The sequence below is a fragment of the Phragmites australis genome, chromosome 3, assembly GCF_958298935.1.
Source record: "Phragmites australis chromosome 3, lpPhrAust1.1, whole genome shotgun sequence".
Taxonomy (NCBI): domain Eukaryota; kingdom Viridiplantae; phylum Streptophyta; class Magnoliopsida; order Poales; family Poaceae; genus Phragmites; species Phragmites australis.
The window spans coordinates 31,113,574-31,136,122 of NC_084923.1; positions in this window are offsets into that span (position 1 = coordinate 31,113,574).

Genomic DNA, 22,549 nt, shown 5'->3' on the forward strand with positions numbered 1-22,549 from the left:
AAGCATGCATGAAGGATAAACAACAGCATATAAATCCTAAAATAGGTGCAAGATGTTCAAGGACACTTGCCTGGCTGCTGCTTAGTTATCTTCATGAACTTGATTCTGGCATATCTCGAAGTCTCAACCTTGTAGCTCATCGGATCTATAGAGTATTCTTCTCACAAGATCTACTGACAAAAGAGAAAGCACAAAACAACTAAGAAACAATACACCAAACAGAGACAACACATCATAAAACACTGTGGTTAGATAGGAGATTATTTTAGAAGAATTTGGGCACAAGAACCACTCAAATCAGAGTTCAAATGGAAGAGAACATGTTCTCAGAAGATTAACTTAGGGTTGAAGAAAAAGGGCCAAAATATTCCCTGAAAATATTCTCGATCAATCATTTGTCGAAGGAAAACCCTAACTATGGCGATGACATGATATTGGAAGGGAAAAGAATGAAGGGCTTGGTGCATGCAACGATGATATGGTGATGGCATGTTGGAATTTCAGGGTCTTGCTGGATAGGACACAAAAAGGATATCCGATCAAGATGGTATGTGAGATCTTATTAAACCCTACCTGACAATTGGAACAGAGTGGAACAAGGCGATGGCCAGCATCTCTTGGTGTCACCGGCGATGGAGGACATGAATGGCAGCGGCAGTCAGCCCAGAACAAGTGGCCACATTGCCGTGGACTCAAGGAGGTGCTCACCTTGGCTGCGACATGCGGAGGTGCACGCATGGCAGAGGGGATTAGGTTTTGTCGGAGGCGGCGATTGGGCATGGGGCCACTGACATCGACGCTGGGCTTCAGTGGTGTTTCAGCGAAACAAGGAAAGCACAGAGTATAACGTGAGAAGGAAAGCTTTGTGGTATGGTTGGTAAAGGCAGGAGTGTTTTGAGGTAGCGGCAAAACAACGACGAACGCTGCTAGGTTTGGTGGTGTTCGCGAACAGATACAACAACAAAGACACTCGTGTTTCCAGATATTGATTATGAATTCAATGAAAGTACTAGAACACAAAGCTTCATATATATCAGGAACACAATGCTATGGTAGAGGTTTGGATAGAACTTTACCCGAGAAGGAGATCGATTGGTTGGAACTTTGGTGAGATTGTGCAACGACTTAGGAAGTTGGGATCGCGTTCCTGGTGGTGTCTTTGCAGATCCTACCGAGATCTCTTGTGGACATGTAGATGGCTTGATGGAACACACCATGGCATGGTTGGTGTATCCATACTACATCTAGATCGATGGGGAATCGAACTAAATACGCAGTGCATGCGCAGAACTTATCGAGACAGGGGTTGTGGCAACACCGATGTGGATTCTGATTGTGTCAGGGCTCTAATAGCCGATCTCAGTGGTAAGGACATGAGGAACATCTAGGGCACATTCTGGTCAAAGGGCATGGCGATCCAACCTCCGATCAGCCGGGGAACGCCGATGCCATCCACGACGGCGCAGCTATCCTTGACGGCAACGACCGTGGCTGCGTAGATCGGGCTTTGGCCAGGCTAGGGGTTTGGTTAAAGATCACAAATGGCGTCCATACATGGGAAAAGAGGAGGAGAAGGGACTGGTCCGAGTCCTCACCTTGCTGCGACGATCGGTGAAGAAGAATTCACAAAGACTCTGGAATTTGGGTCACGTTCCCATAACGCTGATGAAAATATGGTTGAGCCCTTCAGAGATCCTGATGTCCCTCGATGTTCTACATGGTTATGTGGGTGTCTTTGCAGGATCCTTGCTGGATCATCGAAAACGCCAATGGATTCTTCGGTTCGCGCCCTGGATGCAACCAGACACAAAACAACGTGGACGACGACGTAGATTCCGGCGTCATCATTCCTCCTTTGGAAAAATTGTCTTAGGACATGGTGAGGGACAACCTGGGGCACATCTTGGAAAATATCAAGGTATTTGGCTGGACAGATCATCGGGAACGTGGATGCCAACTAGTGACAACATGGATGTCCGCGACGGTAAACGGTGCCCGGCAGGTCAGGGCGGTGGCTAGGGTTTGGTGGACGTGGTAAAAGGGAAGGGGAGGGTGTGCTGATCCCTTTTTAAAGGGATGGGTGCGGTTGTCCATAAGGTGGGGTGAGGAAATTGTCAGAGATGAAAGTGAAACAGCCAGGTGGAAGATGAAACAGAGAGCTCAGGTTCGATGACGATATCTCCATCGTATGTACTCCAAATTGGACATTTTTGGACTCTATATTGTAGAACTCAAAAATATCTACAACTTGGATATTCATTGGAATTTATGGAATTGCTGTCTTGATTTTCAAAAATGCGTCACAACATAAACTGTTTGTACTCAGACCAATCTGTGCAGCACTGATTTCGAGGGCTATAACTCCTAGCTCCATTATCCAAATGGGGACTTTCATAGGTGCAAATCGAAGCTCTCGATGCGTTCTACAACTTTGCTCTTTTCAATATTTGCATTTGAGTCTGTCTTGAACTCTGAAATCACGTGAGAAGATGAGAATGGCGATGAGGAGTAATGGTGACCGGCTTCAATTGCTATTATAGTCTTTAAAGTAGTGGTTTCCACTCTGAATTGCTGGGAATTAAAAGAGGATAAATGGATATCAATGCATTTTGATTGTGCACTTATTCCAGCTTAGTTGGCCGACTATGACTGCCATGCGAAGGGACGACGTCGTGTGGATGTGGATGAAAATGATCAGATACATGCGCATGCAAGCGTGCTGGTTTTGCTGGCTTTAGTGCACATGTGGATCATCCTGCTAGAAATCCAACGTGATGCAAGGTTGATGGTATATTGCTAGTTTGGAGCCACAGGCTAGAGAGAAGAATATTGAGGAAAGGCAGTGCACATTGGGTTAGATCAAAAGGATGTAAGATGAGATTGTCCATGGAGAATTTTTGAATGATATTGGAAAAAATGGAACAAAGATTTATCCAACCTTGAAATCCATTAACCTATTCTAATATTTTATAAATATATTTATTATCACACAAAACAATTTTTTTTAAACTCTAAATTTTTGGAAAAGCTTTCAAATTTCATGAAAAATGTTATTTTATTGTTTTAAAATGCTCAAACCCAAAATCGGAAATTTGGAGTATGATAGAGGTGCCAAGCCCCATCCCATAGCATTAAACGTTACGGAACAGGCTCGAAGGCATGTCAGGCTGCTTCGCAGGCGCACGTGCAACACCAGTGATGGGACAGGGCAGACCAGATGATCAGGGTGAGGTAAGCGTGGAGGTGTCCAAAGGATGGGACAGGCTTAGCAGCTTCATCAGAGCAAAAAGGTAACGTGCATCGCCCATTTTAATAGCCTATGGGTGGAAGGTTTAGCGAGGATGGGTCGACTGCTTTGGACCCATTTGTAAGTTATCCTTGTCTTGTATATAAAGAGGATAATGGGTCTAGTATTAGGGGGAATGATCGGTAACTAGTTCACAAACACTGATAACAAAATACACAGGATGTAGGGCTGGTACCTTTCAAAAGGTCTGAACCTGAAAAACCCATGTGTTCTTGTATTCATCACAAACACACGCACACCGCAAGCATTGTTCACGTGCCCATCGATCGGTACACCCTGAAATTATTGTCAGAGATTAACCATCAACAGTTGGCGTGCTAGGTAGGGAGTGCATTTAAATAAGTATTGGAGATTAGATTGGGCTATCCATGGCTGGATCCATGGCAACCGCTGAATTCCGTTCCAAAGATCCTGATCACCGCAAGGTGTTCGGCATGGGATAGGACCCAGATGTGCTCCAGGTATGGGGCACCAAATCGGAGTATGAAAGCTTCAAGGCTCAATGGGAAGTTTGCATGACAGTTCATTCAACGAGGGGCAATAGAAGCTCTCGTGTCCTGGGTGCCAGCAATGATCCCCAAGCCATGCACCCAGAGGGGAACCAGACCGACGCCGAAAACAGGGCTGCTCTGACATAGCCCCAACCACCACAGAGTCGCACGGAGGAGCTCCCGTAGAGGACGCAGTCTTTGGTGGCGGTGTCGCCGAGGCCGTTACACCACACTAATGTCGGGGGTTCCCCCCTCGCGATATGTTTCCACTCCACGCTCGGCAGCTCGACTATGAGGCCATACCGCCTGCACATAATATGAGGATCGTGCGAATACTTGTTAGCCGCCCACTAGTGCTGTACCAGAGGGATCGCCATTAGAGCCATGGTTGCATGACCTCGTCGAACTGTGGTGGTAAACACCATCTCTGTCGATAGGACTGGTTTAGGTCATGATCGCAAAGAATCACAGAAGGCCCCATAGCAGGAAAGATCACGTCCTCCCTCGATAACATGGAGCGCTCGGAGACCCCCGTAGCATTGGGACAACCAACACTCTAACCTGCGTGATTCTCTGCACCAATACGCCCTCTATAGCGTGATCCAGAGCCATCAGACAGGCAAAATCCCCAAACAGGTAAGAGGGTACCCTGAAAGTAATCAGGTGTTTGGCCTTTTGGATAGGGTCATTGTAGGGATCGGTGACGTTCTAAGATGGGGGTGAATTAGAACACTTAGAACTATTTTCGCTCCAAAAATAGCACAAAATAAACCTATATCAATTTCTATCTAAATGTGCTCTAGGTTTATCTAGTGTGTCTACTCTATAGATTAAAGCGTTTGCAACCTATCTAAGAATGTAAATTGCAAGTAAGTAAATAAGAAAATGTAAATAAGGTAGAGAGAGAAAACTCGGTACAAGGATTTTTTGTGTGGTATCGATGGACATGTCCATTGCCCTTCAATCTCGCCAAGTCCTCCTTGAGGTTCTCCACTTCTTGCTTGAGCTCATCATTTTCTTATGCAATGTGGTTGTTAGATGATTGTACAACAACATTCTTAATGCAAATCTCATTGCAAAGGGGTGAGCTAGATAAAGTAATATACTCATCACAAGAAGTGAAAGCATCTACCTTGTGATTGAAATTAAATAGAGAGGTAGATTGCTTCAAAGGGACCTTAGTTTGAGATTCAATGCACTCAAATTTAGCCTTAAGCACTTCATCCTCCTTGTTTTGCAAATTGAATTTCCACAATAATTGTTCATAATTAGAAACAAAGGTAGTATGAATGTCATTATGTATCGAATTTCTTAAGCTCTTTTGATTGTTTCTTAAGGGCCCTTTGTTGCCCATTGATCATATGAAGGAGTTCATCATAGGAAGGAGAATCCTCATTGGATTACTCATCACTTACATCGCTATCCATACCTTTGGCCATAAGGCACTTGTGAGATGACTTGTGTGATGATGACCTTGAGAAAGAGCTTCTCTTGGAGGAGTATAGTGATATTCTCATCACTTGAGCTTGAATCTTCATCATCACTCACCCATCTTCCTATGCTTACGAATGCTTTGACTCTTCCCTTTTTCTCCATCTTGTTCTTGGTCTTTTTATTCTCCTTCTTGATATGATCAATTGTGTTGACCAAGTCTTCAATGGAGATAGGATGATCAACCTTGGTATTGATCTTCTTCATGTTCTTCTCTAACTTTGAGAAGAGCTTGGCCATCTTAGGATCAATTTCTTCATCATTTGATGTGCTTTGATCATCCTCTTCATAGCTCTCTTCATCTTGATCACCATCATCTTTGTTTGAGCTTGACTCTTGCTCTTGTCTCCTCATCCTTGCCTTCATGTGTTGGTATTGAGCTTGCTTGCTTGTGAGAGTAAGGTTCTTGGTGTCGGATGAGGAAGAAGCTTCCACCCCCATGTTCATTGTTATCTCATAGGCGGTGATCTTGCCGAGCACTTGACTTGGAGTCATCTTCTTAATGTCATTGTTGTCGTAGATGATGGAGACAATCAACTTGTACTTCGGAAGAAGAGCTTGAAGTATTCTTCTCACCACTTGATCATCTTCAATTGACGTTAAACCTAGCCCACTGATCTCATTGACAAGAATATTCAAACATGAGTACATATCATTAGCACTTTCGCGGGGTTAGAGAATAAACACGTTTGAATGCATCAACACATATAGATGATAAAATGATACTCTTTGCCAATGCATCTAATTGCCTCTCCTTGTTGGTGATGTGAGGTTTCATCCCTTCCTCGGTGACTCTCCAAACATCTAAGCCTCTAGCTGCAAATAACAAGATATTAGAATTTTCCAACGTGAGAAATTTGTGCCATCGAAAATTGGAGCACTATGGGAATCCATCTCAACCCTGTATGTCACAACTCTAGGATTTTAAGCCTATCAAGAGCACGAGGCTCTGATACCAATTGTAGGGATCGGTGATGTCCTAAGAGGGGGGTGAATTAGGACACTTAGAACTATTTTGGCTCAAAAAACAACAAAAGATAAACCTATAGCAATTTCTATCTAAATGCGCTCTAGGTTTATCTAGTGTGTCTACTCTATAGATCAAAGCGCTTGCAACCTATCTAAGAAGGTAAATTGCAAGTAAGTAAATGTGGAAACGTAAATAAGGTAGAGAGAGCAAACTCGGAATAAGAATTTTTCCCATGGTATCGATGGCATAAATATCACCCCTAGTCCACATTGGAGCTCCACAAAGGATATGCTCCCGGTCGGCACTCGATCACGGCCTTTGAGCCAGCAAGTCACAAAGACAAGGCCTCCACCCAGATGAGCCACTAAGCAACCAAGACAAGGTCTCACTACTAGCCTCTCTTCTGGTTCCTCGCTGCCATGATCATTTCAGAGCTTGAGCCACAAAGGAAAGGGTCTCCACGTCCCTGCACAATTGACTTACCACCGCTCCACACAAAGTTAGAGGGTCAACAAGCTTGCCGGCGAGTCACCAAGGCACCAAGGTGCCGGCGTACCAAGACGTACACTGTTGGATCACTACATGATCCACTCTTTAGACAGCAATCACCTAGCAACTCACTCTCTAGGCCTATAAGCACTAATCAATCACTAATCTTGTGCTTAATCGCCTTGGATGATCACTTTAAGCACTTTGGTGGCTTGGATGTCTTCTCAAGTGTATATGAACTTCTCTGAACTCCAGCACACCCAAATGATTAAGTGGAGGGGTATTTATAGCCTCAAACTCGTGCACTAGCCGTTAACCCAACGACTCTAAAAAATTGGTAACATCGGATGATCCGGTGAGAACAGTAGTACTAGCATCGGATCATCCGGTGAGTACACTCTCACAAACTAGCCGTTGGAACCCCACTCAAGCCTCTGTGAACACCGGATATACTCTATCTTCATCACCGTACTTTCCGGTGAGTATACCTTAGCCATCTAAGCCAACATCTTCTCTGTGTAAATTTCTCTGGTGTATTCTCCGGTGCACATCACTTCATAACTGGATGGAACTTCATCACCAAACCGTCCGGTGTGTTATCCTTAGCCAGCTAAGCCAATGCAACCCTCTCTGGAAACTATGCTCCAATGTACACATCTTCAGAGCACCGGATCTTCCGGTGAGGTCATTGCATTCTCCCCTTTGTCAACAATGCTCTGATGCATTCCTTCGATGTGTCCAAGATCAACCACCGGACTATCCGGTGGGGTCTTCTGCATCTTTTTCATATTTGCACTGTTCATTGTCTGGTGTATTGTTCGGTGTTGCCTTGCTTCGTCACCGGACTATCCAGTGAGGCTTTCATACCTCTATCCCCCTTTGACAGAGATGCTCTGGTGAGTGCAAATACCTGGAGCACTGGAACATCTGGTGTAGTCATTTCTCCTGGGACTTCTTCCAATTTAACCAAACTTTGTCTTGGCTGTGGTGGCTTCTTCATGTATTGCATCCATGAGACCTAGTAACATATATTCTTGACAAACATGTTAGTCCCAATGACTATGTTATCATTAATCACCAAAATCGCAATCATGGCCTAATAGGGCCATTTAAGCTATAGTCATCTCGTAGACAGGAAAAAGGGTTTTTCGCTCTTCAAGTTTCTAATAGAAAGAACGACCACTTCCGGTGGATACCAGGAACAGGGGTAGCCTTCCAAGATCTCAACATGTGACTCTTTTCTCCTCCTGTTCTGATCACTCCTTGACCAGATGAGGAGTCGTTGCCCTATTCTGCAGCTACCCCCATAGGTAACGGGAGCGGTGCTAGTCATCGAGTGATGAAGGTTTTCTATGACCAGAGACGAACAGGCATAGGACAACACATGTCGACAGGACGTGCTAATTGAATGGACTAGGGCTGGAGCGATCTTGACCTCACAAGCCAGCGACACCTTTGGCTGCACATATCAATTAAATTTTCAAGCCACCAAACAATGTTGCGGAGTATGAGGGTGTCACACCCGGTTTTAACGGACAAAACCAGATGCGGCTTATGTGTGCCCAGGATGTTCAACACACATAAGGGCGTCACAGGTGAAGTAACAAAAGCAATACTTTTATTAAATAAATGTTAAACTCTTACAGCAATTGACATATATTGTCTTCTAAGAAGATATCTGCAGCGGAACAGAAGCACTGGTGCCCAACAACACTGCAGACAACCGACCGGGAGACACGCGCCTAGAACGTCACAACCTCATCTTGATAGTCTTCAACATCTTCACTCACTGAGCAGCAACATACATGTCTCATGGTGTAGGGAAAATAGCAAGTGTGAGCACATGACACGCTCAGTAAGTGTGAGAAAAATAATGATATGCAGGCTTATATCAAGAATATGTTAACAAATGATATTTTTGCGTAAATACGAGTAATGAAAACATATTTAGACTCAAAAACATTAAGCAATTATTAAGTGAATGTAACCCATACAGTCCAACACGCAATATACAAGGCTCCCCACCTTGCACACCATAATTGTCCAATACTCCCTGTACTATAACCAAAATCACAACTATCTAGTACTCCCTGTACCAGAACCATAACCACAACCATCTAGTACTCCCTGTACCAGAACCATAACCACAACTAAACCCATAACCATAACTCACTAATCATGTGAGGATCCAAGTCTCTCATATCCGTGAGCACGGCTGTTATAACAGTTTTACACTCTGTAGAGGTTGTCCAGCTTTCCCCACAGGTCAATCAATTCCATGTTGCCGTGTTCGCGAAACACTTAGCACACACTAGTGGTGTGCCGCCAGGAATCATTGCATGACATTTGCCACTAACCAGAGACTAATCCAGTATGTGTCTGCCTACTAGGTTTCACCGCCAAGCTTTACGCAAGCTAAGCTCCTACCCAGAAGCCCCCTTTTGTGCTGACCTAACATACACTGGATAGACTCTAATCAGTATGTCACGCTTTACCCATATCAGTCTCATGGTTGGTACGTTACTTCTTGGGTTGTCACTCCACGAACCGATCCTTACTTAGGTTACTTGAGCAAACACTAAACCAACATCATAACCATGACAACCATCAAAACTACTTTGCTCAAGGCCTAAGGTTCCATGTTGCTAGACCATTTACACATTAGTGACCATTGTTGCATATGTTCATTAGTCAAGATTATGACACTTCTCAACATCCCAAAAGCATGACTAAGCAATCTACCCACAAAGGATACCTAACCATAAACCATTTAGGTTCCAGAAAAATCTAGGGAAAACCCTAACATAGGTGACTACCCATCATATTGACAGACATTGCATGCAATTTTGTAAAAAAAATATTTAAAAACATAGGTTCAATATAATCAAGGACACTTGCCTTTTACCCAATGCAGCTCAGTGTTGTCAAAATCTTGGTCTTGAAGTCCCTCGAACTGCTCTGAAACGTTATCGACTAATCGAGAGAACTACCGACAAATAACACAAAGCAAACACTAAGAACAACATACCAAACATCATTAAAACACTTTAAAAACACTATGGTTGGATAGGGATGATTTTAGGAACATTTAGACGCAAGAATCGCCTAAATCAGAGTTAAGATGAAAAGAGAACGGGCTTTCGAAAGATGTATTAGACTAAAAACAAAAAATGCTGACTTACCGGAACTATCTTCCTAAGGGAAAAGGCTTTATTGCACAATCACTGTGTCAGGATTGACAATATTATTGCGCAAGATTTAAGAAGTGTAGGGCAGACCAGACTTCACTGACTAGGCTAAGGAGAATGATGTGGTGCTGACCTAGCATACTATGCAAGTAACATCTTGGATTAAAGAAGGGATACACTGAGATCTAGTATCAACCACCTATGATGGATCAAAAAGGCCGAAGGTTGCACTTCTAGGTTAAGGATACTACTGGTCACTCTATGTAGCAGTGGTGGTTCGGGTTTTATCGGAGATGGCGATCGGGCACATGGCCACAAAAATCGATGTCAGCTTCAGTGATGTTTCAGTGAAACGAGGGAAGCATAGCGTAGAACGTGGAAAGACTAACTCAGCGGTATGGTTGGTTTTGGAAGGGGTCATTCGAGGTAGCGGCAAAACAGCGAACAAATGCCGGAACGAAGAAGCTCGCGTTCCAGGAGATTGGCTATAAAATTTGAGGAACCGTTTAAACAGAGATGTTCTTATATCCTGGGAACACAATGTTATGGCATAGTTTTGGGTAGATCATCCACTGAGAGGAAGAACGATCAACAGAGATGAGACGGGTGATGGCTGCGACATGCTGTGGTTGGCAATGGCGTCCTGGTCGTGTCGCCGCACAAACGGGGATGGGCTCCTAGGGTAATGTAGAAGACTCGATGGGACACGTCGTGACGCAGTTGGTGCATTGATACGGCTTTCGGATTGACTTGGGACGCGAATGCAAATCCGGCATGCGCGCAGATCGCGTCTAGAAACCGGACAGCGGGTATGTCGACCTTGATTGCGGTAGTTTGGCTGCTCTACTGGCGGACCTGGTTGGTGAGGGCGTGGGGAACATCATGGGACATGCACTGGTGAAAGGGCTTGGTGATTTGACCTCTGGTCGGCCGGGAACATCGATGCCAATCGGCTACAATGCGGCTGTCTCGCGGCTGTCCGCGACGGCGACGACCGTGGCGGTGTTGATCGGGCTTTGGCCAGGGCTAGGGCTTGACTAGGGACTTAGTATGATGCTAAAACAGTAGTAAGAGACAAGAAGAAGGGGTCCTCATCTTGCTTTGATGGTCGAGGAAGGAGGATTCGAGTTCGAGTCGGTTATGATTTCCTTTTTCGCAGCTTTGTATGCCAAGGATGATATATCCATCGTCCGGACTCCAAATTGGATGTTTCTTGATTCTAAATTATATTACTCAAAAATATCTACAACTTTGGTAGTCATTCAAACTTCTGAAAACGCCATCTTGATTTCCAAAAATACATCATAAGATAAACTGTTTGAACTCAGACTTCTCTACGCAGCACTGATTTCGGGGGTCATAACTTCTAGCTCCATTACTAAAAAAGGACTTTCATAGGTTCAAATCTAAGCTCTCGACGAGACCTACAACTTTAGTATTGTCAATATTTGCATTTGAGGCTGTTTTGAACTCTGAAACTTCATGCGAAGATGAGGCTGTCCAGGACTCCGCGAAAATTTACAGATTTCGTGGATCCTTTGTGTTGGGCCTTCTAGATGACTTGGCTAAGGATTTGGACTTGAGCAAGATTGAGCTCAAAGACACTTTAGGTATATATAGGGTTTTAAAAAAAGAAACTTTTGCAGAGAAATTTGAATAAGGTTTTAAGTTGAATTGAGTTTGGAGTGAATTTAAGAGAAACGAAAAAAATTGAGGTTGAACAAGAATAGGAGTAGATAAGAAATTTGAATTTGGATTTGGGTAGAATTTGAGAAAGATGAGATATTGGCTTTAAACCAGGATTTAGATAAGATTTAAATTGACCTAGAGAAGGATCAGGTATGATCAAGGATTGAATAGATGATGAATTCAAAGATTTTGAATTCCAACCATTAAGATCCTTAACTTATTTATCTGATGTCAGCTCAGACTCCTCTACTAATTTGTTTTAGATTTCTGACTCAAAGTGATCCACCTAGAGCTTTACAAATGGGCTCTTGAGGCAGGGCCCTCCAGAGCCATGCGGCGGTGTGCCGGAGTAGTTACCAAAAATTAAAGGTGATGGCATAACCAACGGAGGTGGTTCACGACCCCCTCGGCCCTTAGCTGTGGCCAGGCTCTGAAGGTACGGCCATCCAGAGGTCCACGACAGTTTGTAAGAGGTGAAGGTGATGGCTAGGCTAGGGGAGGCAGTCCACGACCCCCTTGGCCCTTAGCCACAGCCAGGCTTCGGAGGCAGGGCCACCTGGAGCCCTGTGGTGGTGCACCAGAGATAAAGCAGATGGCTGGGCCGAGGGAGGCGGTTTGCAACCCACTCGACCCTTAGTCGCGACCATGCTCTGTTGGTAGAAGAATATATCTTCCATAAACAAGTACGGCGAGAGCACACTCACACGATTGGCTCAAGCTTGGAGAAGAAGTGGAGAGGAAGGGACACCAAATGTATTGATCTTCAAAAGATTCGTTCTTTGGCTTGATAGCTAAGGATCTATATTTATAGTTCCATCTAGGGTCTAAATATACAAGTATACCCTTACAGAGATAGCGATGCAAACCATCGTTATCCCGCATGGACCTAGGATCAATCGAATCACACGGCATGGGTCTAGATAGGATTCATTTACCCCTAATCAGAAGATATTATCTACTATGGCCAATACAGTGGTGCAAGTGGCCCGAAAGGCGTGGTGCTCGGTCGGTCACGTATTGCAACGCCGCACTACCAAGCTGTCAGGATGGCCTCCACTTGCACTAGCATTAACTACCAATCACTGTTGTGTCAGATGACTACAGGGGTGTCCTTTCTTTGCTGATATTTCCTCTGGAGGCTAGCTTCCACCCCCACCTTAAGAAGGGGCAACCTGATGAGCTCTTATGACCTTAGGGCTCTATGGAGAGCTCGGACCCTTAGGACTCTGGAGTAGCATCAGATGGCGACTCTCTGGTAATGCATGTGGGATGGGGAATTTCCCCCACAGGGTGTGGAAGTGGACATTGGTCGTAGGCAACCTCGACCTCAAATGAGTTCAAGAATAGGGTAGGTCGTAACAAGCTCTTCCACTAGAGGGAGGGGTCCTACAAAGTGGTATGCTTTTCTTGACCTGGCACAGTCGACTTGGCCAGAGGCTGGCCATAGATTACACAAACTCGTGAAACATGGTTTCTATGTGTAAGGCTGCTCGAAAATGAGCCTACTTTTGTATTTTGCAGGATCTTCTGGACGAGTGTGGAACATGGCTTGTAAGTTTTTTAAAATTCAAAAATAGACTCTGTTTTGTAGGATAACCCAGGTATAAACGGTCTCACCAAATGATAAGTTTTTTTCAAGTCATGGACTTGACCACCTGGTCAGCAGTTTTTCGGCCGACCAGATGGTCCGGGGCTAGAGCTTTTAGGATTTGTAGTTTGTTTTTGTGTAGCATACAGGTTTTGTTGGGGCGGGAGTAAATATTGCTACTTGTGCAATGTCGAAGGTATGGGCAACCGAGGGATGATGACCACGAGGCCACAAATCTTAGATCGGGTTAGACGCTGGTCAAACTCAAAGGGCTCACTGAGCTAAGAGCCATCCTAAGCACCCCAAACCTACTCGCCACTCGAACACAGGAAAACTTTACATGAAGATTGGTCCTTTCATTATAAAGTGACCACTCGGGTAGCTCTCGGGGTCTTGTTCTAGAAAGTCTATTCATGGCAGTGGATCGAACTGGACAAACCAAAGAAGGGAACGGACAACGGGCTGATATGAGTCTGCAAGTTCATGGAGCTCCTCGGTGGTCTTCTTGGCGCTGGCAAAGCCTTCAGAGACTGCCAGGATGGGTATGTATCTGGAAGGGGCTCATGGACATATGCTAGGGCAAGACAAGCGCCGGTGGCTCCGACAACTAGCAAGTCGGAGTCCAACGTCACGCATAGCATGTCCTCAAGGACACTCTCCTCCTCGGAGGCAGCCAAAACCAGTAGACGTGACCAGTCACAGTGCCTCCAGGCATTGGGCGAACCTGAACACCGGTGGATCACAACAATGAGTCAAAGGGTGTAAAAGCTCGGCTGAGATGATCATTCTCACTGCTAGTCACTTTCTTTGGCCATCTACTTTAGGTCTCTCTACACAGCAAGCAGCTCCTCCCGATAAGCTGGTTAATGAAACAGGTCGCAAATCACACAGAAAATAGCCAATCGGGTCTCACTCATCTAGACTAGGACTAACGCATGGCTAAGTGGTGGTAGGACCGATGCACCTCAAAGATCACCCTACAGGTTCTCTCGCTCGACTGCAAATCTCAGCTCACACTCGGCCACCGCTTCCCAAATACGCCGATCAATGAAATCTTCAAAAAGCATTATCAGGGGTTCGGAGCTAGCAGGTGGGTTGGATAGTTCTGATCGTGCCACTTCCAACTGACACTGGTCGTTGGCATTGTCGGTAAGTGTGGTCAGGGGCTCGGAGTGGGGGGGAGGTTTAGCCATTTCAGGGCTTCTAGGACCATGGCGACAACAACAAATCTCATCAGAGAAATCAAAAAGTTTCATCAAAATATAATATAGAACCTAAATTACAGTTTGATATTTACTCCTCGGTAGCCTCCACCCATAAGATGGATCCCATGTAGTCCATTACCCCTTGGCACTCCTCCTGCAGTCTCTCCTCGGCTACAGGCCCAGCGACCGCAACCCCCTAACAAATGAGGTCGAGGTTGAAGATGGAATCACGATTGTGGTTGCATCGAAAGACATACCCCGCTGCATCCCTCACCTCCTGTGCCACATCCTCAGCACCGCTGCATCCCTCACCTCCTGTGCCACATCCTCAGCACCCTTCTCCGCCAGAATAATCGGGAGCTCGGAAAACTTTTCTAAGAGAACTTAGTAGCATAGGCCCAGGCTTGGACTATGTGCGGCTCGTAGCATCGATGATCTCTAGCCCAAGGACCTCCTTGAGCACCTTAAAAGTATCTTGGAGAATGCAACGAGTGGTGCTCTCGTCCTCCCTAAGCTCGGTGTGTTCGGCAGTGAGCGCGACTTTTTTTTGTTGGAGCTCAACACACTTCTACTGAAGCACGAGCCGCTCCTCCTTTTCTTCAGCCAACTACCTCAACAATTCAGCACACCAACTGGCAGTTGCATCCTTATCGTCAATCAACTTGCGGATAGAGTCCGGAAAGCGAGTGGCCAGGGAGAGAAAATTAGAGGACAAAATGGGCTTCACGATTAGCTCAGCAGTGCGGGAGAAACGATCAATGCTACCGAGGTCAGAGCTATTGTAGGCTGCTTGGCCAGAACATGTTGCAGAGGTACTGGTGGAGGAGATACAACCAGAGTCATGAGCAGGATCGAGGACATGCGACAACAACAAATTTATGATGTCAGGAAAAGAAAGAAAACTCGAGGTGTGTGCCCCTAACTGGAGACCTTACCGTGGCAGCGGAGTGCACAAGCTTGGACCTTCTAAAGCCGCTGGGTTGGCTAGGCAGGGAGGACATTCCAGCAGTCAAGCCACCAATGCTCAGCGTCTTGCAAGCATGTTTGGATTCCTCCGCGGTAGACGGGCCCTCCATCGTCTCTTCCCCTCTTGCCTCAACGCTTGGAGATGATGGCTCTGAGTGCAAGGGCTTAAATGTTGTGGGGGATTGCAAAAGGATTCGTGGGCAATGGGCAAGCTTTTGCTTTCCAATTTATAGGGCCGGAATGATATCCCAACCGTTACGCAAAGCTCAGTCGTCTCAAAATTTCAAAGGCCTCACTTTCGGGGCTAAGTTTCCCTCAGTTTCGGCAGAAATCAATGTCTCTCTCTCCCACGATCTCTCTCTCTCTCTCTCTCTCTCTCTCTCTCTCTCTCTCTCTGGATGTTTAAAACCCCCTCAGGATGTGGTATTATGGGCCCACCACAAAAGTGGATTGCATTGATGGCCACTGCTAGGGTGAACTCATGTTGCCTTAGGGCCCAGGTGGTACGACTAGGTCCACCCGCGACCACGCAGCTAACCGCCTAGACCACCACATCTGCGAGGGAGCTTGGGGCCTACTGTCAGTTTATAGAATAGGGGGGTCCCTTGTTCTGAGGGCCCACACCAGCCAATACCAGTTGGCAAAAAAAAATTTCCGGACTAGGGTCGCACCGCGCACCAGTCTACACCTTCACGACCGGGATCCTTAGAACATAAGGGAATCCTGTGACCAGCCTTCGCTGGTCGCAGGATAGGTACTCACCCAAGCAGTCTATTCTCTTTAAATGCTTTCCACTCGATTCCTTCTCTAAGCATTCCTCCCCAACGAACGGGTCGTGGCTGGCATAGAGGTGTCATGCCCCGTCCCGTAGCATTAAACATTACGGGACGAGCTCGTAGGTATGTCAGGCTGCTTCACACGAGCGCCTATGAGACTAGTGATGGGACAAGGTAGACCGGCTGACCTCTTTGAGATCTTTTGGATAAAGATTCACCATGTACATGAGAAGCTTTGGCTAAAATTTCACTGTATTTGAACCATGTTTGGTTGGTTTTCTAGTTTACATTTTAAGTTCTAAGCTGTAATTTTTCAGTTTTGCTATAAGTTTAGAACTTCCAGTTCCTATCTTGAACATCCATGAATAGTGTTTTCAGCAACTAGATCTGTTTTGGACTTTCCTGTAGGTCGGTGCACTAGTTGAGTACAGTCCATCTATATTTGTTGAAGTTACTATTCATCAGTACTAGTCGGAGTTACTGTTCAGCAGTACTAGTCAGAGTACCGTTCATTAGTACTGACCGGAGTCTTTAGTACTGGTCAGAATTACTGTTGATCAATACTGGTCGGAGTATTGTTCATCAGTACTGGTCAGAGAACTTTTGCTGTTTGCTGTGAGCGTACTTTCATGTTGTTTCCGCTATGCATGGTGTTGCTCTTAGTTATTATTCGTTCTTAAGGTGCGTTGGGTTCGAATTGGACATAGGACTTATTCTTATCAAAGAATTTTTAAAGGCTCCTATTCATCCCCCCCCCCCTCTAGTCGTCGTTCCAGTCCTTCATCCATGATCAGGGAATCTTCATTTAATGTACCCTACCTTTAAGTGGAGATTTCACCACCATCGCACACAATTAATTTCGGTGACTTGAAAAGACGTGCTTGGAAGCCGAGGTGACATGAATCATAAGTAAATAGGCGCATAGTAATAGATCTTGATGATTCCTTTTCATGATCTTGATGGTTCCAATATGGATCTTGATAGCTTGGACTACTATAGTCGGATCCGCCTCTTCACCTATATAAATCGGGGAAGGAACAGGCTCAACACTCATCTTATACCTTGGACCTTTGGCAATCGGGGGAGGTTACCATGTAGTGATGCACACTGACTAGGTTTAACACAAGTAGAGGATGAAGATGTGGTGAGGATAATGCTTCAAGCTCTTCTTCTTCCAAAATACAACAAGATAATCACCATCCTTCATTATCGAGTAGATTTGAGCAACATGACACCCACTCAAGTGCTTGAAAAGCTCACCACACATGAGTTCTACATGAAGATGGGTGATGAAGCTTCCTCTTCATCCGACAAGAAGAGTCTTACTCTTGCAATCAAACTAGAAAAAGTCAAAATGATGAGGGAGAAAAAAGAGTTAAGCTTAAGTGAAGAATATGAAAATGATCAAGATGACTCATGTGATGATGAAGTTGATCCATAAGTCATCAACAAATCGATAAGTACATGAAGAAGTTCAAATCCAAGGTATGTCCAATCTAAATCAATGACATAGCCTTCAATGCAAGATAACACAAGTAGGTAGGCATTGAGTGTGGAGAAGTTGAGCATTTTGCCATTGAAGTTCTAAGCAAGTCCAAGAAGAAGGCTAAAGGTAACGTCAAGAAAGAAAAGAAGGAAGATAAAGGAAGGATAAAGGCCTATGGATGCATAGGAAAGTGGGTGGATGTAGACTGAAGCTCAAGCTCAAGTGATGGTGAATACCATGGCAAGATAGCCTCACTCTCCATCAAGAAGAAGAATTCATCCACTTCATCATGATCACACAAGTGTCTCATGGCCAAAGTTAATGAAATCAATGTAAGTGATGATGACTTCTTCTCTGATTCCAAATCTTCCACATAAGCACCAAAAGACCTTCAGAAGAGTAACCAAGAAGTTTGAGATTCTTAAAGAAACTCATACTCCATCTATTGCTAATTAGAAAAAATTAGTTAGCAAATACAACTTGCTTAACAGGGAGCATGAAGAACCTAGTGCAAAATTTAAGGATCATGAGCTACCATCTAAGGCCTCTAAGAAGTAATATGTTTCTATTTTTCATGTTAAATATAAAATAGATGATTCTAATTCTTGTGATGATTTAATTGAAATATCATGCTCATCAACTTGTAATGAAAATCTTTGTGTTCAGACTAACATTACAAATGAGAACAATGAGCTTAAGCAAGAAGAAAGCAAGAGGTGGACAAACTCAACGAGGAGTTAGAAGAAATGAAGCAAAGCAATGTCAAACCTCCTGAAGGTATTGGTGGATAAGGGTATGAGCTTGAAACGGCGGTTCATGGGATTGCCTCAAGGCAAGTTTAGATGTCTACCAAGAAGAAGCTTGCGGAGGGAATAAATATGACTTGCTATCTTTGCCATGAAGAAGGCCACAAGTCCTATCTGATGAGGACATAGAACATCACTCCTTCGGATACGTGCAACACTAATCTTCAAGATATACAAGGGCCAATTAAGAGCATGTGCGAGTCAAATGAACCACTAGGTGAGCTCGTTGCTCGTTGTTCATTTTTCCTTGGTAAAGGATAGGGTGATACTAAATTTTTATGACGTTTTTTTTGCTTAGGAATATGGGAGAAGCATCATAACATCATTTGGACATCACCCCTTGAAGGCTAAGTCTAATTGGACTCAAAGTCAATCTCAAGTCGGACTCCAAATTCGCTTCAGAGTATGCAGAGATCACATCAATAAAATGGGCATAACTTGCACATATGAAATCCAATTGAGGTGTTCTCAGACTTGTTGAAAAGATTACGACGCGATCTTTCCAATGGATCTGGTCTTACCATTAGATTCCATAGAAATCAATTAGAGCCAATAAAATAAGGTGCTATGTCACTTATTTGGGCCATGTCGGGCCTTGTAAACGTGTTAGGGTCCAAGTCCAGGTTGTGTGCACCCCTCCCCATGGCCACACAATCCTAGATCAATCTTCTCCTACCTCCCTTATATATATTCAGTAGTTTTCATAGTTTAGACTTGAGTTTTGCTTAGATTATTTTATTTTATATAGTTTTGCCGCTTGTTCAGTTTGTGGAACCCCAAATCTACCTCATCAATGGTAATTAGCAATATTCTGATTGCATCTACTGTATTCTTTCTTGTGTTCTTCATTCGCTTGCAGGAAAGTCTTCTTGGTGAGGTCAGCTGCATTCGGCATTGTTGATAACCACGGAGTAGTGGTGTAGTGGTTGTGAGGGTTCTTCATTTGTTCTGGTCAGAGGCTTTCGATCATCAATGTCAAAAATCCACCAAATCGATATATCGTATTACCTCTCGAAAGATCGGGCCATATTTCCATCAAGTGGCATCAGATCTTCGGTTGCCCATTCGGTAATCTCGTTTATTCCCTTTTGTTTAGTCGTGTTCCATCACCTAGAGACCAAAAAATTGCACCACAAAAAGATTTAAATCTTAGTCCTTCTGTTGTCCAAACCACTTTGTGCTTTTCACAATGTTATTTTTAGTTTTCAAGTTGTTGAGTAAGAGTCCATCATCGGTGTCTTTGTTGCTGGTCTATCTTCATGTTCTAGTTTCTAGCATCAAGTCTTTGCTGGTATAGTCATCGTGTATCTGATCTTGCTCTATGTTGCACCAATTGCAATTAGGGTTTTATCTGCTATAGTCGAGATTGTGTCACCAGCCGCTTCCACCACATACTCAGATTTGACCACCTACTTAGATTTGACAATCTTCTTGGATTCAACAACCTACTTAGATTTGACCCCCTACCCCACAACCTAATTGAATCCATCTGTCTTTTGTTGCTCTCGGGCACCCCACACAATCATCATATCGTGCTCTGCCAGATAAAGTTCAAGTAGAATTTCTATAGCCAAAATAGAACTAGGCCTAAGTTTAGAGAGAGAGAGAGAGAGATTGGATTATCGTTATACCCCTACCCTCCAGAAAAAGTTTATGTCCCGCTCACCTCACTGGACCTAGAAAATGTAGTAGAAGAGATTTGAGCTTGGGTCGCATTTGCAAAAAAATAAGAGAAAAAAGAAAAAGAAAAAAGAAAGCAAGAAGCAAAGAGTGCCAAAAAAGGAGTACAAAAAAATCAAAAATCAAAAAGAGAAGAAAGAAAATTCAGTTTGCATTGCGAATTTATTCCATTGTGCTTGTATCCTATTTTCGGTTTGATCGAACTAGTTCTATGAACGTGTTTTGGCCAACAACTGTGACAAGTACCATAGACTTTTATTCAGCTTTGCTAATCTGAATTCATAATTGCTATTACTCGTTACTAAATATTGCTTGTTTGAGATCCACCTTCTCTTGATCAGAATAGGTTTTCCCTTGTAACCACCTTACTCGCACCCGTTAAGGTATCACGAACCAGCCACCAATTATGCCACCTATTGTGATTGATAAGAACACTTGCAAGAGCGTGGTATGATGCTTGAGAGTGTGTTATTCCACCTCCACCACCTATTAGTTGATAGGAAAATATATTTTTGTTTTGTCTTGGTTGCTACTATGGAGGGAAGAACATTTGATGAAGAGATGTGAGAGTTCGTGAGGATTTATGGATAGAGGACCGATGACCTGGTTGAGAAGATGGATGAGATGCAACAAATGCTTCAGAGCTATGAGACCCGACTTCATCATGTGGATGAAACTCTAGGTTCTACTAACCGTATTATTAATAATTTCATAGATAGGTTGAACAGGATGGAGCCACGCATTCTAGAGCAGCCCCCAATATGACATGGTGTTCATGGTGCCAATGGCCATCCCAATAGTGCAAATGGATCTTGGAATGAGATGTCACAAATTGAGTTTTCTGGTGAACCTGAGGAGTCCGCTACGGATGATGAAATTTTGAGGCAAAAAAATAACTCCAATGCAACCCTTGCTGCCCAAGATGCATGCCAAAGAACCAACTTAACTTCAACCAACAAGGTATGAGAGGTAATAAATTTCACCAACATAACGCACGTGTTAATGATGATCCATTTGCTAAAGTTAAGTTACTATACCATTTTTTGTGGGTGCTTATGATGCTGAAATATTTCTAGATTGGGAAATGATAGTAGAATAGAAATTTAATGCTCACCTAGTTCCAGAAACACATAGAGTTAGGCAAGTTACTAGTGAATTTAAAGATTTTGCCATCATCTGGTGAAATAGGATATGAAATGATGTGTTAGCGCCTACTACGTGGGATGCTTTAAAGGTTGCTATGCATAAATATTTGTTTCACCCTATTTTAAACATAATTTGCATAATAAATTGCAACACTTAAACCAAGACAATAGATCCGTAGAAAAATATTATTAGAAAAATATTACTATGTTGTGTTTTGATAGCACTGAGGATGAAAACACTGTTATGGCATGTTTTTATGGAGGGTTAAGACATGAAATTCAGGACATTATTGATTACAAAGAATATGATAGTATTCATAGATTATTTCAACTTGCATGTTTTGTATAAAAAGAATTGATAGGATGAGAACAGAGGCCAAGGAGCAATTTTGGAAGCACTTCTACACCAAGATCAACATCGGGACAAGTTAAAATGGCCTCACCTTCCACTACATGGTCTACTACCTCCTTCTCAAGTAGGGCATGATTAGTAGCACCTTCGACATCATCACATGCACCCAAGGTAAGAAAATCTACTAGTGTGATTAAACTCTTGCAACTACCTGCAAGTGATGAGGATGAACGTAAGACAGGTAGCGGTAGCGAGGAAATATTGGTTGTCGTTGCCACGAAGAATTGTATAACCCTATTGTGCAACGAATACTAAGCACTCAAATGGAGTAAGTAGAAATGCTACAATGCCACAATTTATTTCAGATGTTCCTTATAGCTAAAGATTGTTGTGTTTGTGTCATTATTGATGGAGGGAGCTGCAACAATTTGGTGAGTTCAGATCTGATCAAGAAGCTTAGCTTGCCAACAAGAACATATCCTCGCCCTTACCACATTCAGTGGTTCAATAACAACGGTAAGGTGAATGTAATGCAAACAGCTAGGATGTATTTTTCCATTAGTTTATACCATGATATTGCTAATTTCGATGTAGTACCCATGCAAGCATGTTCACTTTTGTTATGATGACTATGGCATTTTGATACTGATGCAACACATCATGGTTGAAATAGTAAGTACACCCTCATGTATAAGGAAAAGATAATAATTTTGCTACCTTAAACCCCTGCTTAAATTACAAAATGTGAAAAAGAGATAGCAAAAAATGAGAGAAGAGCATGAACATAAATCTGAAAATCAGAAAGTAGAATAACATATTTTCCCACCCAAAAAAGATAAAGCAACACCAAGTTCTAAGTCTAATGGAAATAAATTGAAAGTGTGTGTTATACTTGCTACAAAATCTAGCATTGCTGAAAT